The sequence below is a fragment of the Cebus imitator genome, unplaced genomic scaffold, assembly GCF_001604975.1.
Source record: "Cebus imitator isolate Cc_AM_T3 unplaced genomic scaffold, Cebus_imitator-1.0 Scaffold169, whole genome shotgun sequence".
NCBI classification, from domain to species: Eukaryota; Metazoa; Chordata; class Mammalia; order Primates; family Cebidae; genus Cebus; species Cebus imitator.
In genome coordinates, this window is record NW_016107484.1 from 2,071,157 (window position 1) to 2,089,017 (window position 17,861).

At 49.3% G+C, this 17,861-nt stretch overlaps 1 protein-coding gene across 11 annotated transcripts in view; it reads right to left on the bottom strand.

The window, feature by feature from the left end:
* The window catches only part of PITPNM2 (phosphatidylinositol transfer protein membrane associated 2), a 166,454-nt gene extending 151,980 nt beyond the window's left edge, over positions 1–14,474 (bottom strand). For 6 of the 11 annotated variants that reach the window (XM_017544369.2, XM_017544367.2, XM_037744240.1 and 3 more), the window contains exon 1: positions 14,140–14,266. The gene's annotated coding sequence lies outside the window, so the exon portion shown is untranslated. Of the gene's footprint in view, positions 1–12,638; positions 12,659–14,139 lie in introns of those variants that run through there. The other 5 variants (XM_017544370.2, XM_037744241.1, XM_037744242.1 and 2 more) reach the window with 2 other exon arrangements.
* Between the last annotated feature and the right edge of the window lie 3,387 nt (positions 14,475–17,861).

Sequence of the window (17,861 nt, forward strand, 5' to 3'; positions counted from 1 at the left end):
TAGAGACGGGGTTTCACTATGTTGACCAGGATGGTCTTGATCTCTTGACCTCGTGATCCACCCGCCTCGGCCTCCCAAAGTGCTGGGATTACAGGCTTGAGCCACCGTGCCCGGCCAAAATTCTTAAATAAAGCATGTTGAATGCAACTCTTCCTTAGTCACCCAGCCCTAAGTTAATAATTAAGCACCTGGCCGGGCACAGTGGCTCATGCCTGTAATCCCAGTACTTTGGGAGGCTGAGGCAGGCGGATCACGAGGTCAGGAGATCGAGAACATCCTGGCCAACACAGTGAAATCCCATCTCTACTAAAAATACAAAAAATTAGATTACAGGCACGCTGACACGCACCTGTAATCTCAGCTACTCAGGAGGCCGAGGCAGGAGAATCACTTGAACCCGGGAGGCAGAGGCTGCAGTGAGCTGAGATTGAGCCTCTGCACTCCAGCCTGGGTGACACAGTGAGACTCTGTCTCAAAAATAATAATAATTAAGCACGCTTAATTGGTGAATATGGAAACGTACAGCACAGTATTGTAAGCACTGCTGCACACAAAACTGATGCTGGCCTGATAATGGATTTCCTAAGTCACTTGCTCATGGAGCACTTTCACATAGAAAGTTAATTAGCCTAATGAAGGCAAGTGTGACTTCATGAATGCTAGATTGACTTTCTGCTCTGAGTCAGCCACCCAGGAGGCTGTCCATGTCATCCTCCTGGCTTCATTTCCTGGAGCACCAAAGAAGTGGACCAAGGAGACAGAATTACAAGAGGCCATGAGTCTCCTGCCTTCCCTACCACTAACTGCTAGGAATCAGAGCACATTCAGAGAAGGCCACCGAGAGCCAGGACACATGCTTGCCACCTTTTCCTGGAGCTGGCCCCAGAAACTCTGCAGGAGAGGGAGCCCTATGGCAGGTAGAATCACAGGTGAGCCCCTCTGGCTCCTTCCAGACCATGGAAGGCCAGTTGGGCAGAAGAAGGCTGTGCCCTATCAACCCTCATACCTATGACTGATGAAGACCTGCTCTGTGCCTGACCAGGATGACAGTGGCTCATGAGTGCACTTCACAGCTCACGAAGCCTCCAGCTTCACCCTCCCATCCAGTCTCTCACTGAATCCACACAGCAGCCTCGAGAGGGAGCACTGCTACTGTCACCAGGTTGATATTGAAACCAAGGCACAGAAAGGTACTCTTGTAGCTGGGCACTGTAATCCCAGTGTACAGGGATTACAATCCCTGACTGTAATCCCAGCACTCTGGGGGGCTAAGGCAGGTGGATCACTTGAGGCCAGGAGTTTGAGACTAGCCTGGCCAACATAGTGAAACCCCATCTCTACTAAAAATATAAAAATTAGTGGGGCATGGTGGTGCATGCCTGCAGTCCGAGCTACTCGTGAGGCTAAGGCAGGAGAATCGCTTGAACCCGGGAGGTGGAGGCTGCAGTGAGCCAAGATCGTGCCACTGCACTCCAGTCTGGATGACAGAGCAAGATTCCGTCTCAAAAAAAAGAAGAAAAAAAAAGATGAAAGTGTCAATGGTCACTTACCTTGGAAATGGGACAACTGATATCTCTGGGTCCCTAAACCCTCCTAGTTCAGTTGTCTTTCGTTGTTCCTCATCCAGAGACAAACCAAAGTCAAAATTTTGCTGGCCCAGAAACACCCAAATGTCTATCAACGGACGAATGAAGAAAGAAAATGTGATATACACATACAATAAACCATAAGTCAGTCTTAAAAAGAAAAGACAGCTGTTGCAATGGCTCAAGCCTGTAATCCCGGCACTTTGGGAGGCTGAGGCAGGTGGATCGCTTGAGCTCAGGAGTTTGAGACCAGCCTGGGCAACATGGTGAAACCTTATCTCTACAAAAAAAATACAAAAATTATCCAGGCATGGTGGTGTGTGCCTGTAGTCCCAGCTACTCAGGAGGCTGAGGCGAGAGGATCACTTGAGCCCAGGACTTTGAGGCTGCAGTGAGCTGTGTTGGTGTCACTTATAAGCAGCAGAGAGAGACCCTGTTTCAAAAATAAAAATGCTTAAACATGGTAAATTTTATACTATGTAAATTTTACCAGAAAAAAAAGGAATAAAGTACTGATCCATGCTATGACATGGATGAACCTTGAAAACACTACGTTGCGTGAAAGAAACCAGACACAAAAGTCCATACGTTATATAATTCCATTTATATGAAATGTCCAGAATAGGTAAATCAATAGAAACAGAAAGTAGAGGAGTTGTTGCCAGGGGCCTGGGAGAGGGAGGAATGGGGAGTGACTGCCACTGGGTGGGGTCTCCTTCTGGAGTGATGAAAGTGTTCTGGAATTCGAGAGAGCCAGTGGGTGCACACTGTTGTGAATATACTATATAACACTGAATCATATGCTTTAAAAATGGTTAATTTTACCAGCTGGGCACAGTGGTTCACGCCTGTAATCCCAGCACCTTGAGAGGCCCAGGCAGGAGGATCACTTGAAGCCAGGTGTATAAGACCAGCCCAGGCAACGTAGCAAGACCCTGTCTCTACAAAAAATTAGGAAATTAGCCAAGCACTGTGATGCAAGCCTATAGTCCCAGCTACTTGGAAGGCTGAGGCAGGAGGATCCCTTGAGCCCAGGAGGTTGAGGTTGCAGTGAGCTACGATTGTGCCACTGCACTCCAGCCTGGGTAACAGAGTGAGATCCCATCTCAAAAATAATTAATTAATTAATTAAAATGGTTAATTTCATACCATGTGTAATTTCACCTCAATTTTTAAAAACAGACAGTCTCACATCTCTGCCTTCCCTCCTGCTCTGTCCAAAGCCTCACCTGATGCCTCTCTTTTTCCACTGGGCTTCCGAGACCCTTCCTGTCCTCTCCCACACACCGTATCTGCTGGAATCTACTGCATTTTATCTCTGCATCTGAGGCCTTAACATGGCCAGAAGCTTGGAGTCCTTCTGGATTATTCCAAGCACCTCGGCAAGACTGTAGTAAGAGTAGGAATAAACCGGCAATCCACCACTTGGAGAAAAGGGAGGCCCAGCCCTGAGACTGCACTGTTTGTTTTTTTGGGGACTCCCGGGCCATTCCAGGGCCAAGTAGTCCATCTCTACTTTTCCAGGTATGACTTATTATTGCCCGTTCCCCACAGACTACCTTCCCCAAGTTTTCTTTCATTCAGAGATTTAATTAAATCCCTCTTTCAAATTTAGAACCAAGTTAGGCAACCTGAGGAAACCTAAAAAAAGGATTACTCAAACAGTGTACCCACGCAGTCCACTGGCTGGCTGGGATACCTGGGCCCTGGAAGCTAAATCAAGAGGACAGCAATGCAGGTCTGACTCTAAGGTTTAAGTTCAAGGAACTGTCTCTATCCAGAGCAAGAACCCAGGTTCAGCTGCTCTGAACGTGCCCCCTCAGGTCCCTGGGGAACACAGGCCCTGCTAAGGAGACCTGAGTCACAGGTTCCTACACTGGGCCCACCTGCGTCACCTCTTAATCCTCTTAGCCTAGTGGCCACAAGTCCTTCTGCTCCTTCAGCCCTGAAGAGCCCAGAGACAGCAAGGAAGGCGGGCACCCCCAGAAGACACAGCCACAAGTTCTGGCCTCCTCCTTCCCAACCTGTTGCTCCATTCATGAGGTCAGCTCTGGGCCCCTGCTCCTTCTTTAATAAGTCAGAGCACAAGGAAAAGACCAACAGTGAGCAGGCTCAGGGAACGATAGAGACTGAGCTGGCCCTGGCTGGAGGTTAAGTGAGGCCCCTCCTCCAGGACAAGCAGCTAGGAACTGTGCTATTTTTTTTTTTTTTTTTTTTTTTTGAGACAGAATTTCGTTCTTGTTGCTCAGGGTGGAGTGCAGTGGCGCGATCTTGGCTCACCGCAACTCTACCTCCTGGATTAAAGTGATTCTCCTGCCTCAGCCTCCTGAGTAGCTGAGATTACAGGCATGTGCCATCACACCTGGCTAATTTTGTATTTTTAGTAGAGACAGGGTTTCTCCATGGTGGTCAGGCTGGTCTCGAACTCCCGACCCTACCTCAGCCTCCCAAAGTGCTGGGATTACAGGCATGAACCACCATGCTTGGCCAGAACTGTACTCTTTTTTAAAAAACCCCCACCCACTAACAGAAAGGAGGCCATATACAGGGATCTGCTTGACCAGCTGTCACCTAGCCAGTCTGAATGTTGTTCTCCCTTAAAGGGAGAAAAAAAACACCAACTCTCAAGTAAGACTCCTAAACCCCCCAGGACCACACCCCAGAGGCCTACCTTGACACCACTCCTGCTCTCTAACCTCCAGCCAACTTGTGAAGTTGTCCAGGTTTATGGCTGGACAACTTCACAAGTGGGTCTGAATTTGGCCTCAAAGTCACATAAGTAGATGTGATCCCAGAGCATGCAATCCTGTCTTGGTGAATCTGCCCTAAGTCCATGCATCCCTTTGGCCTCTTTGAAAAGGAAAAGCTACAGAACAAACAGAAGAGTAATTCTGTTTTCCTCTTTGGAAAAAAGAAAAGGGGAGGGGAACCCACACAAACCCAAATTGAAAGTTACTTTGTACTGCTTAGACTCAACCAGGTCATGGTGGATTTTTTAAAACAACAGAACAACACAGCACAGGCTGTGTAACAGAACATGACCGAACACGAGCGTAAACATGAGGAATCAGGTCTACAGTCCAGGCCAGCAGTTAACTCCCTATACAGTGAGGCCTAAGTCATGACCTCTCTGAGTCTTAGAGTCCCCATCTGTGAGACACAATAAGTAAAAGCACTGGGGGCCACACCATGAGGCTTCTCTGAGCCTCAGTTTCCTCACCTGCAAAATGGACACAGCAGCATTTGTGAGAGTCCTGTGAAGCACAATGGGCAGAAGTATCGTGTGCACTGTGGCATCTTAGACAAAAGATGGGTAAATGGGAAAGGCCCCTCCCCTCTGCACCTCCAGTCACTGCCTCGGCAAGAATGATCCACAGACACTGGTTCACCACCATGCCACTGCGCCCAGCACCAGTGACTCAAACACAAATAGCTAAGATCCCCCCAGCCTGAGAAGCAGCTCGGCTAGGCCAGGGATGCCTCTGGATTGGAGGCTTCCCTGGAGAGGGAAGAGCAGCCATCTCCTGGAGCAGGAATCTCAAGCACTGGAAAAGTCAATGATGCAGAGTTGATGAGGCTGGATATGGTATGGGGGCCACTGGCCTGAACCCTCCAAGCACCAGTCCTGCAGCTCCCAGGCCACCAAGACAAATCTGAGAGAGCTGCACGTCCCAGATTTTATAAGCCGGCCTCCAGTTCACTAGCTGTGTCCTTGAGTCTTAATCCCACTCCACTGCCAACACCCCACACCCAGCCCTGTGATCTTAGGGTTTCAGGGAAATGGAAAGTCATTCCTCTGTGGAAAGGTCAAACCCTTGGACTCCGTTTTTTCCAGTGCTCCTCTGGCTCTCCTATTTGTTTGATTCTAAGTTCCTTTTTCCCCACTGCTGGAAAGTCAGACAGAACATTCCTCAGGAAAGAGAACTTTTAGTGGGGGGTGGAGGGGATGAATAATTAAGGTAAAATGAAAAACGGATGAAATCAGGTACTATAAAGTCTTGGTACCCAAGGAGTGCACGACAAATTGCACCAGTCAGCAGTCATTACCATGAACTCACAATGCTTCGGTGAGTCACTCAAGGCTGGGAACTGAAATCACACTAACACTCTCTATCACAGTACAGGACAGGAGCTCAGCTGCATACTAATGGCAAGAATCTGCTAAAGGCATCCCTTGCTACTCTCAGCAGTAAATGCACAAGCTACTTCACACTCAAGTATAAATTAGTGAGCTCTTTTCCTTGCTGGGTTAATACAAATCGTGCTCTGATCCAATTAAGTAAGCCACTTGAAAACTTTGCTTCAGCATATTGGAAAATGTCCCGCATAGGGGAAGAATGAAGGCTAGGGTGATGCGTGCCCAGTTGATGGCAAAGTGAGAGTGCTTTCAGAACTCTTGAGGCTTTTGTTATTAATGGTATTTTAGTGTTGGGTTTTAAACACATCAAACAAATTTCCTTTAAACTAGTAGTTCCTGACTGCCATAGGGAAGGCTGCAGGCCTCCCGCCTCCCAGATGGTTCGACCACAATAAATGTTTGGCCTGTCAGATTGCAACACTGACGAACTAATTGAAATATGCTGCAACGAGCAAACCGAAAATAAACTTGAAATAATTGTTTCCTTACATGATAACCCGCTGAAGTGCCTCCATGTCTGGCCATCCCCGCTGATTGAATGTTCTCCCCACTTATGTGAGCCTCATTTATGTGTGGTTTTCAAAGGATTTAAAAGCTTTTTTTCCAGCGTGATTACCCACATGGGAAAAATTCTAATTGCAAAAAAAGGTTGAGTTTTTCTCCCTCATATGAAAAAAAAAAGGCAAGCGAAAAGTCAACTCTCATAAAGTGCCAAAGAAAGCAATTGAATGGGTCCTTCAGTGGCAGAGAATGTCCACCTGTTCTCCAGAGCACCGTCTCTAAGCCAGCGTTAATCACGCGTCCACACCTGTGGGGAAGCCCTGCTTCTCAGACAACCTTATGCCGCTGATGGAAGCTGGGAACGGCCACCGGTTTCTACCCTGACACATCCATCCCTATCCCCCTCCTTGCCTCCCTCCAATGGGCTCTCTAGAGAGACAGGAGAGGGTGGAGCCGGCAGCACCCATGACAAGCCCTCCCACCCGCTCATCACCTCATGTAGGACACTGGTGTCCAGTGAGCCCTCTCTAGGGAGCCAGGAGGCCGCAGGGCCTTACTCTAATCCCAAGAGGACAACAGAAGCAAAATGCACAGCCCTGCTCCACAGCACAGCCTGTGGGTCAGACCTGGAAGGGAAGCCCCCCAGCTGCCAAAAGAGAAAATTCAGGTCCTCCCTAGGAACCATCTCTCAAAGGGGAAATAAACAGCTCTGCAGAGGAGAAACAGTAATAATAATATTATTATTATTATTTGCCTGCACACGGCAGGCAAAACACTTGGGAAAGGTTCCTCTGAGATAGCCCAGGCATAAGGCCACAATTTGAGGCATGGGGGCCCCAGGAACCCCCCACCCTTGGCCTGAAACACCTCCATAAGAGGATTATTCCTTTGGGTGAAGGATTGGTCTCAGCTCCTCTTAAGAAAGGGCAAGTGTGTTGCAGGGCTGCCGCCAGGGTCCCCTGCATAATAGTATAGGGTCCCTCCTACCTGTAGACTTGAGCAGAGAGAGAAGGGCACCATTCCGCTGGCAGCAGCCCTTCTAGAAGAAGCTACTGCAGGGCTGAGGGAGGACAGCTTGCCTTTCTCTAGCACCTAAGACAAGCAAACACAAGAATCTGCCCACAGCCTCATCCCGCAGTCCAGCCTCCATCCACTAAGTACCCTCAGCATGGTGAGGTGCCCTGAGCTAGGCTGGATACACCATGGGGGCTAACATTATGCCAAAGGAGGGAGATCCTCACTATCCACAGATTCCATATTTGCAAATTACCCTACTGATTAAAATTTATCTGTAACCCCAAAATCAATGCTCATGGTACTTTCAAAGTCATTTTCAAATTTGTGCAGATTGGCAAAAAATTTAAGGTGCCTAATGGCACATTCCCTAAGGTTGAAAAAGGGAACATTCTCTATCTTCCCAACTCAGCTGTTCTAATGGAAACAAGTGTCCTTTTTGTGGTCTGTCTAGTGCCACATTTTTGGTGCTTGTGTACTTTGTGTTGGCGATTTTGTCATTTGGAACAGCCCCCAAGCATAGTACTGAGGTGCAGTCTAGTGTTCTTGGGTGCAAGATGATTATGACTTACAGAGAAAATCTGTGTATTAGAGAATCTTCATTCAGGCATGAGTCACAGTGTTGATGGCTAGGAGTTTAATGTTAATGAATCAAAAATACATATTAAATAGGGTGTCTTTTGGATTTTTTTTATTTGTTTGTTTTGAGACGGAGTCTCACTCTGTTGCCCAAGCTGGAGTGCAGTGGCACACGATCTGAACCTGCAACCTCTACCTCCAGGGTTCAAGCGATTCTCCTGCATTAGCCTCCTAAGTAGCTGGGACTACAGGTGCCCACCACCACACCCAGATAATTTTTGTATTTTTAGTAAAGACAGGGTTTCACCATGTTGGCCAGGTTGGTCTCGAACTCCTAACTTCAGGTAATCCACCTGCCTCAGCCTCCGAAAGTGCTGAGATTACAGGCATGAGCCATCGTGCCTGGCCTCTTTTAACAGGAACATATATAACATAAGATTACACATGGATCGGTTAAAGAAAATGTTGTTCCCCCAGGCTCAAAGGAGCCTAACCCTGTGTTTTCCCTAGGAACAGTGGTTCAGTGTTCCTTGATTCAGTGTTTGAAGCAGGACTTTATAGAACATAACTATGTCAGCCAGCGTGGTGCACATGTCTGCAGGAGGATCACTGGACCCAGGAGTTGGAGGCCGCAGTGAGCAATGATTGCACCACTGCACTCCAGCCTGGGCAACAGAGAGAGACCCTGTCTTAAAAATTAAAAAAAAAAAAAAAGAACCTAACTATGGCTAACAATACAAATTGACTGACAATGCATACATGACACAGGACATACTTTACCCATACAAGAGCTATTCCACCCTGCAGGCATATGCTCCTAAGGCTACAGGTTGGCATGTCCAAACCCAACAAGGAGTTTGAGCTATCAGCTTCTGCTCCAAGACTGGAATCAGCCTCAAGGTCTCTTGGGTCCTGCTGCTGCTTCAGTAACACTCTGCCTTTTCCCTGGACGCATGACTCCCACTGACATCCCTGATCATGACCTCTGATTTTTCTGATTAATTGGATCTTAATAAAACCCTTTTCCAAAATAGAAATAAGGGACTACAGGAGCAAGGGCACTCAAAGAAACGCTTTGTGAAGGATGGGGAACTTCAGCAAGGAGAGTGTGTGAAACTGATTTTTCTATGCTCTTTTCCCAAGGTTGTCTTGCGTTTTTTATTTGTCTGTTACCAGAACCCTGCCTGTTAGTTAATTTCCTTTGTGTCCTCTCGCAAGGGCAGTTGTTAACATACGTAATTTGGCCAGGCACAATGGCTCACACCTGTAATCCCAACACTTAGGCCCAGGCAAAAGGATTGCTTGAACCTGGGAGTTCGAGACCAGTCTGGGCAACATAGCAAGACTTCATCTCTACTAAAAATATCGTTCTAACATAAAGATACCGGCACATGTATGTTCATTGCAGCACTATTCACAATAGCAAAGACATGAAATCAACCTAAATACCCCATCGATGGTAGATTGGAAAAGAAAATGTGGTATATATACATCATAGACTACTATGCAGTCATAAAAAGAATGAGATCATGTCCTTTGCAGAAACATGGACAGAAATGGAGGCCATTATTCTTTTTTTTTTTTTTTTTTTTTTTTTTTTTTTTTTTTTTTTTTTTTGTTTGAGACGGAGTCTCCCTCTGTTGCCAGGCTGGAGTGCAGTGGCGCAATCTTGGCTCATTGCAACCTCCGCCTCCCAGGTTCAAGTGATTCCCCTGCCTCACCTCCCAAGGAGGCCATTATTCTTAACAAACTAATGAACGAACAGAAAACCAAATACCACAAGTTCTCACTTAAAAGTGGAAACTGAAGGTGAGAACACACGGACACACTGGGACCTATTGGAGGGTGGAGGATGGGAGGAGGGAGAGGAGCAGGAAAAATAACTAATGGGTACTAGGTTTAGTACCTGGGTAATGAAATGATCTGTCATGCCCTCATGACACAAATCTACGGATACAACAAACCTGCACTTGTAACCCTGAACTTAAAAGTTAACAGCTGGGCGGGGTGGCTCATGCCTGTAACACCAGTACTTTGGGAGGCTGAGGTGGGCGGATCACCTAAGGTCAGGAGTCAAGACCAACCTGGCCAACTTGGTGAAGCCCCATGTCTACTAAAAATATAAAAATTAGCCAGGCATTGGTGGCTGGTGCCTGTAATCCCAGCTACTCAGGAGGCTGAGGCGGAAGAATTGTTTGAATCTGGGAAGCAGTGGTTGCAGTGAGCCAAGATCTAGCCACTGCACTCCAGCCTGGGCAACAAGAGCAAAACTCTGTCTAAAAATCATCATCATAATAAAAATAAATAAAATAAAAGTTTGAAAAGGACCCTTGTAGAAGGCTGTCACTTTAAAGAAAGAGCATTAAACTGGTAATCAGGGACCTGGGTTCCAGGCTGGCAGAGAGGTCTTGTGCAAGTCACTTCTATTCTGCCAGCCTCTGCCTCTCATCCTCAACAGGGTGCAGGCTCTCCCAGCGCCAGTGTTCTGGGACCCTCCATCAAGGATACAGAGGATTTGAAAAAGGCATCACCAGACTCCCCACTTTAATATCTGACCCAAATCTCTCCCTTCCCACCATAAAACCTGTTCTGCAAGGCCATTTTGATAACCACAGATTTTACACTCTAAGTCCTACACACCTTTACAGTTGCTGTGCACTATCAAAACACCCATTTGTCAAGACCTCCTTCAAGTTTCGCCTCTTCCAGGAAGTCCACCCTGACTACCTTACCCAGAAAGGGCATCTTCCCCTCTGAACTCTATCTTCAACAACTCTTATCACAGATACCCTTTGTTACCTGTGGACTCATCTCCCTAACCACAACAGTTAGTTTGTTAGGTACAATGTTAGCTTTTGGTTTTTATTTATTTTTTCTTTTAGAGACAGGGTCTCACTCTGCTGCCCAGGTTGGAGTGCAGTGGCACAATCATAAGTCACTGCAGCCTCAAACTCCTGGGCTCAAGGGATCCTCCTGTCTCAGCTATAGGAGCACACCACCATGCCCAGCTGGCAATGTTACTTACTGTATTCAATTCACTTATCCATACAGTTTTCCAAAAACCTTTTGTGATGACTTTATAAAGAACACAGAGAGATTTACACATAAACACACACAGAGAAAAAGAGATAGTTCAGGAACGTAGAAATAAATATGCTGATGTTGAGGGTAAGTGAATATAAGTGCTAGATGGAATATCACATTGTGTGTTGAGCAGTCTGGAAGCCAAGGAGAAGAGGAGAAACATAATCAGTTGGAAAGGCAGTGTGGTACAGAAAGAGCCACGCATAGTGTGGCAAAGAAGCAGAACTGAGTATAAATCCAGGGAAACTTGGGCAAGTTGGTTGACCTTTCTGCATGTCTCAACTTCTTTCTCTGGGAAAAAAGGAGAATACAACCTACCCTGCAGGGTTTGTCAGAGAGGCCCAAGCACACACTGCATGGTGCAAAGTATACAAACAATACATGTTTTCCTTCCCCACTTTTCTGTTCCTTATAAAAGGAGAAAGCAACCTAGTTTCCCGGGGGAAGGCAAAGTTTGCCTGGTCCTAAATTCTAAAAGAAATTTTTAATATGGGTCACTGTAAGAAGCCTGTAACAATGGGAAAAATGCCTCAGATTATGGTTTTAGAGTAAACCAGGTAAGGATTTGCCATGGCTCTATTTGAAAACATTCCAGGGTACCCAGTAAAAGCTTAACAAACATCAACCAAATGACCTACAGGGAGGCTGTGCAAAGACCACTTAGCTGCCTCTGTGCCTAGAGGAAGGAAGTCCTGTTAAGCAGCTTTCAGGGTGGCTATCTGCAAAGGGATTGATCTCACGTAAGCAAAGCTGAGAAGTGGCGTACAAGCACCCAATGGCTCACTGTGGATTACCTCCTAGTCATAAGCAGCAGCTCTTCCTGCCTACGGTCAAAGACACTGGACCAATACCACTCCCCTTACATTAAAGAGCACACACCCCAACATCTTTTCCAAAAACAGCAAGGAAGTGATCTCGAAGTACCAGACGTTTCCTCTGCTAATCTCTACAGATAACTGCACATCCTCCATGACTGGCTCTTCTTGAAGACCAAGTTGGAAAGACTTTAACTGGATAAGGCTGGCTAGGAAAGCATCTATCTGCCTGTTGTTAAAACAGGCCTCTAGACACGGAGGAAGGCCAACAGGTCCCCATAACAGAGACTGTATAAGCAATCGACTTTGGACAAGAAGGGCTCTCAGTGGTCATCTAGGCCAACCCTTCTCCCTGTTTTCCTGAGTGCCTTATTATGCAGTGAAGCATTAGGGATGCAGAAAAACGTGATACAGCACCAACCGCCCAGGAGCTCACAGTCTAGTGAGGGGCCCATGTAAACAGATAAGGGCCATTCTGTGTGACAGGCAAGTCAGACTAGGGTGGTACAAAAATCAGAAAGAGGACCAATTCCACTTGCAAAGGCCAAGACTGGGTCTCAACCAATGAAGAGTTGAAGGCACCTGGGGAGAGGGAGGGCATGGGAGCACCACGCTTTGAAAGCCTCTAGGTAGCCTGAGAATATGAATAAAATGGTAGGAGAGGAGGCAGAAAAGGTAGACAGGACCCAGATCCCAAGGGGCCTTAGATACACAGAGGAATTCTCTTTCAGCTTCCATAAGGTGCAACCACAACCAAGAGAAACCAAGTGACTTAGTTAAGCTCCCGCAGCAAGTTAAGGGAAAAGCCAACCCTGGAACACCAGTCTCTTGACTCCAGAAGTCCACTTCTCTCCCCTACTGCCTCCCACGCGTGAGCAGCTGGGGAAGGCCAGGAGAGAGAAGGGCCCATTCAACACTCACCACCCAGAGAACCTAGAGTCTGTGTCTGGCCATCTTCACAGCAGAGGATGTACTGTCTTGTTCACTTGGCAAGCCACTCCTTACAAGAAAAACAGCACTTCCTAACTCATTGTATTTCTCTCTGCAGTGAGAGAGGGCTGGAAGTCCATTTTAACCACAGAATACAATGTCTTCATGGAAGGAAAATAATTTAACAGCAACAGTCTAGGAATCAGACAAGCTAGGGTCCTGGAGACAAGCCCTGGAGGGGGCTTCTGCTCCACGGAGACACTGGCAGTATGCAGGCTACTGACCAGGGCAGGGGATCAGAGATGAATCAACTCCAGCCCAGGAGTTCACTGTCCGCAGGGGAGATAAGGCAGATGGAAAAGTAACTATAAAATAAGGCAGGCGGTGATAAGAGTCACACAGGAGATACAGATAACAGGTAGTGGGAATTCAGAGCCGAGAGGAGTCTGGGGGATGTGTGTTAGGGGAGATTCAGACGAAGGGGAACACTTATTGCCTCCCCTCCAGAAGTAGGGGGGTCTATCCTAGCAGCTCTGGTGACTCCCAGATGGGGGCCAGGGAGAGAGCTGGTCGTGGACAAAGACAGATGTTCCAGTGAAGTCTACTTTGAAGAATCCAGACTCTGGGTGGGGGAGGCAGGTGTGCCGGGGTGTTTGGAGAGGTGCCCAGCCCACACTTCAGAGGGAGGGAGAGAAGTGCAGGATGTCTCTGCAGGAGGAAGTCGATGGAAAGAGGAAAAGGCTGGAGGACTTGCCTTGAAATGACATTTGCCCTGCACGGGCTGTGTTCACCTGTAATGGCCGTTTGGGATTTCTTGGGGGGAGTCAGTGCACACTGGGGCGGGGGACACTGAACTTTCCTTCTCCCCAAACCCCCCATCAGCCCGGCCACGGATAAGAAAGGACGCAGGGTGGGAAGAAGACAGAGCCGGCACCCCATTACAACAGGAAAGGGCACTGAGGATGGAGACGGGCCACACCCCGACCTTGGGCCCCCGACACGCTGCGGCCACAGCCCCGGCCTGGGGACGTCCGGCTAGAGGCGGGAAGCAGAGAAGGCGGGCCCGGGGCTCACCTCCGCTTCCTCCCGACAGCCCCTTCCTCGCCCGGGCACCGGCACTGCACATGCCTGCCCCTGACCGCTGTGACACTTGTCCCTGGCGGGGGTCCCCCACGCGGCCGCGACCGATGGAAATTCGGAAATCAGCGTTTCGGGGACGAATCCGGGGCGGGCGACTCACTGAGACCAGGCTCGGACGGTCTCCCGAGCGGAGTTCCCGCACGCCACACCCTCCTCCCCACCCGGGTCTCCGCTCTTCCCTCCCGCCTCGGCGGCTCGGCGGGCCACGGCCTCTCCGCGAGCCCCCGCCCCAGGTCCCCAGGTCCCCAGGTCCCCAGGTCCCCAGTTCCCCAGGTCCCCAGGTCCCCGGCCCGCGCCCGGCACTGCGGGGCTCGCCCGCGGGCCTGGGGAGCGGCTGCCCGGACTCACTCACCCCGCTCGGCTCGGCCGCGGGCTCCGTCCTCTTCGGCTCGGGCTGGGCCGCCGCCACCTTACGCCGCTTCACGGGGAGCGCCCGCCCCGCGGCCCCGGCCCGGCCGGCTGCGCCCCGCGCGCCCCCGCCGCCTGCTGGCCCCGGGCGAGCGGCAGGGCCCTGGCGGGCATTGCTCCCGGGCGTCGCGGGCGGGCGGCGGCGGCGCACGTGCTGACAGGCGGCTCTCGCTGCGGCGGCCGCGGGCTGAGGAGGAAGCGCCGAGCGGGCGGGCTGCCGGGGCCGGCTGGACAGCTCTACGCTGCGGCGCCGCCGTACCCGACGCGCCCCAGCTGCCGCTGCTGCCCGCGCGCGCCGGGCCGGGCTCGCATTCCCTCAGTGGCGGCGGCGCCTCCTCAGGCCGCGCGGGGGAGCGGCGGCGGCGGCGGCGGCGGCGGGCGCGCGTCCCTGCGGAGTCCCGGCCCGGCCCCGCCGCCTCCGCCGGAAGAAACCTCTCCGACTCGGGCAGCTCGCCTGGCTCCTCAGCCGCGCTGCGGCGCCCCCGCTCCTCCCCGGCTCGCCAGTGTCCTCAGGCCCCGGGACTGGACTCGGGGGCGGCGGCGCGGGTCCCCGGCTCTTCGCCCACAGTCCGCAGCAGCCGAGCGCACTCGGAAGCGGGAACCGGCCGACTTGAGGTCACTGTGACTCTTAAAACAGCCTCATTTTAAAAAATGAAGTTTCTTAGGAGTGAAATGGCAAACCAGGAAGGCAGAGCGCGGCCGGCAGCTCACCGAAGCCCAGCCCCAGGCGTAGTGCTCGCCACACGCCGGGTCCGCGCTCTCCCCTCAGGAACCCGGGGCCGCGGCCCAGGGAACGGCAGAGCCGGGACTGCAGCCGCCTCGGTCCCCACCTCAGGGAGGAGCTGGAATAGAGTCACGAACAGCTTCATCCCGAAGATCCGGCACGACAGGGCTCTCTAATGTGAAAACCAGAGCACCGGGAGGGCGCCTGGTGACATTCCTTAAAAACATGAGGTGTTTGTTAGGTTGAGCCAGGGTGGACTTGTTTGGCAAAATCTGAAGTCATGGAACTAAACAGGGCACACCTAAAACTTAGTGATGGGAGACCCATCCCTACTATCACCTTATAAGGCTGAGGAGACTGCGGTGCTCCCCAGGAGGGGCGAGGACAAGCTAAAATTAAGGCGGCCGAGATGCTCCCAGATGGAGCCGGGCGGCCGAGCCCCTGGCGGCTGCTCACCTCCTGGGGTCATGGCAGAACCCAGCGGCACGAGCCAGGAAAGCCACCGTTCCCGACTCGCCTCCAGATGTCCGTGACCATGACCCCGCCGAGGCGGGCCAAGGCGTCCCATCGTCATCTAGAACCCCTCAACTCTTTCGCTCCACTAAGAGGTGCCCTAGGATCCATCCAGAAAGATCTGCGGAGCCCACAGAGCCCCAGAGGGAACTGTGCTCCTGGCTAGACACCCCTTAATCCGTAACTCGAGGACTTCTCTATGCCTGGGACTTCACATCACAACCAACCTGCTCCCGCAGCCAGCCAGCGGGAATAAACACACGAAGGTCACACGCCAGTTCACAGCCACGAGTATTTATTGAGTGCTTATGGTGCAAGAGAAAGATGGTCCCTGCTCCCGCGGAGCTTACAGCCTGATGACTCTAGGATCTGGCTAGATTCAGAAACAACTGCAGCAAGCACTTGTCTACCCACCAGCAGCACTGTATAAAGCACATTTTTCACATTATCGGTCACTGTTACAGTGAAATTGTTAGATGTGAGTAAATATTAACCTTGAAATCTGTAGTCATAGAGATGACATGGTATATAATGTCCAGCAAATGCACATTTATGGCTTTATTCCTCACATATCTGAGGGGTCTATGGAAATAAAGCACAAATCAGGCAGAAAAGACTTAGTAACTAACACAGGTCCTAAGAATACTGGGGTAGTTTATTATCAAACTACCATAGAACTCTTGGCAGGGCAGGAAACTATTTCCAGCAAAATTTGTGCGATATAGTGGGTTTAATCAAACCTGAAACTGTCAACCATTTACCTGTCCCTCGTGACAGGTAAATATAATCTACCTGTATGAATCCTAAAAGGCTACAGGTGTGCATTTATTTTTTAAAGCTTCTTAAAGACTCCTAGCACAAGTGACACACTGAAATCTAGCAGAAACTTCTGAGATATCTTAAAATTAAAGTGACAAGTGTCTGCTTTTACTACATATGTAGGTGCAAAGTTCAGAATTCAAACACCATCCAGCAAAGCACGTGGCTTTTCTGGGTTAGAAGGGGACACTTTCTGGTTGGCTATCACAGGCTAAGTCCTAGGCTCCACGTACATCTCCTAACGCCCACTGGGAGGCACTTCCAATGTGTGGTTCTGCTTACAGGCCATCACCTTTAGAAGGGGCAATTATTTGGAGGATACTGGCAATAACTTTTAGGAAAACAGCCTATATTTATATCAAATAATCCCCAAGTCACCAATTAAGACCAAAGTGCTTTCTCAATTTACACTTGACAGGTTTAAAATTTTTTAAGTTTTTGATCCTTAAAAGAAAAAAACAAACCACACACACCAGAGGGAAGGCTCAATTTAAACTCCAAAAAAAGCTTATGTTTTTTGCAAAGGTTGAAGAGAACATCTTAGACCACCAAACAGAAATGTCAGTCCAAGGCAGTTAAGTCAACTACTTGGGACATAATCTACTTTATTTTAAAAAGTATGCTACCTCAAGGCTGGACTCGGTGGCTCATGCCTAGTAATCCCAACACTTTGGGAGGCCAAGGCGGGCGGATCATTTGAGGTCAGGAATTCAAGACTGGCCAACATGGTGAGAACCCGTCTCTACTGAAAATACAAAAATTAACTGGGCATGGTGGTGCACACCTGTAATCCCAGCTACTGGGGAGGCTGAGGCAGGAGAATGGCTTGAACCTGGGAGACAGGTTCCACTTAGCCAAGATTGCACCACTGCACTCCAGCCTAGGCAACAGATAGAGCTAGACTTTATAAAAAAAAAAAAAAAAAAAAGGTATGCTCCATCAAAAGCTATTAACTCAATGAATCTGAAATGTAGTATTTCTTGAGCACTTACTAAGTACCAGGCACTTTACAAAAGCTTCCTTAATGAAAGGAGTTTTCTTATTTCATCTTATAGCTGAGGAAGGCAGGCCTGTGCTAGGATGTGACTAGGTCTCTCTGGCTCCAAGTCTCTCCTCTCTTGTCCTGAGCCCAGCTCTGCACAGCCCCAGCTGTGCACTTTAGCTACATCTGCTGCTGCTTCAGTTGGAAAAGTCCTTCAGTCCCAAAGGCCATTTCCATACCTCAGGAGTAGCTCCTGCAAAGAGGCTTAAAAATGGAAAGGAAGGAGGCAGATCCAGGCATCAGGAGAGAGTTCACTTTCTATTTGCATTTTAGAAGGCACTTCGCAGAAGTGGCAGATTTGCTTAGGTTTTTGTTTTTTACTATTAATACCTGCAGCACAGCCCCAAACCAACAACAAAAATAGTTTACCTCCCTGGAATAATAGAATTCTAAAATGCTATTTAGAATTGCCATCTTTGCTACTTTTGAGTGTTTTTTCAGTTGAGTGTTCGTAAGATAAGCATTACCAAAGGGAAAGATAGCAGAAAGAATTTTCCTTAGTTTCCCTCTTCACAGCTATGAAGAAAAAATAAACTTTTTAAAAATAAGTGACTGATAGTTCCAGTCT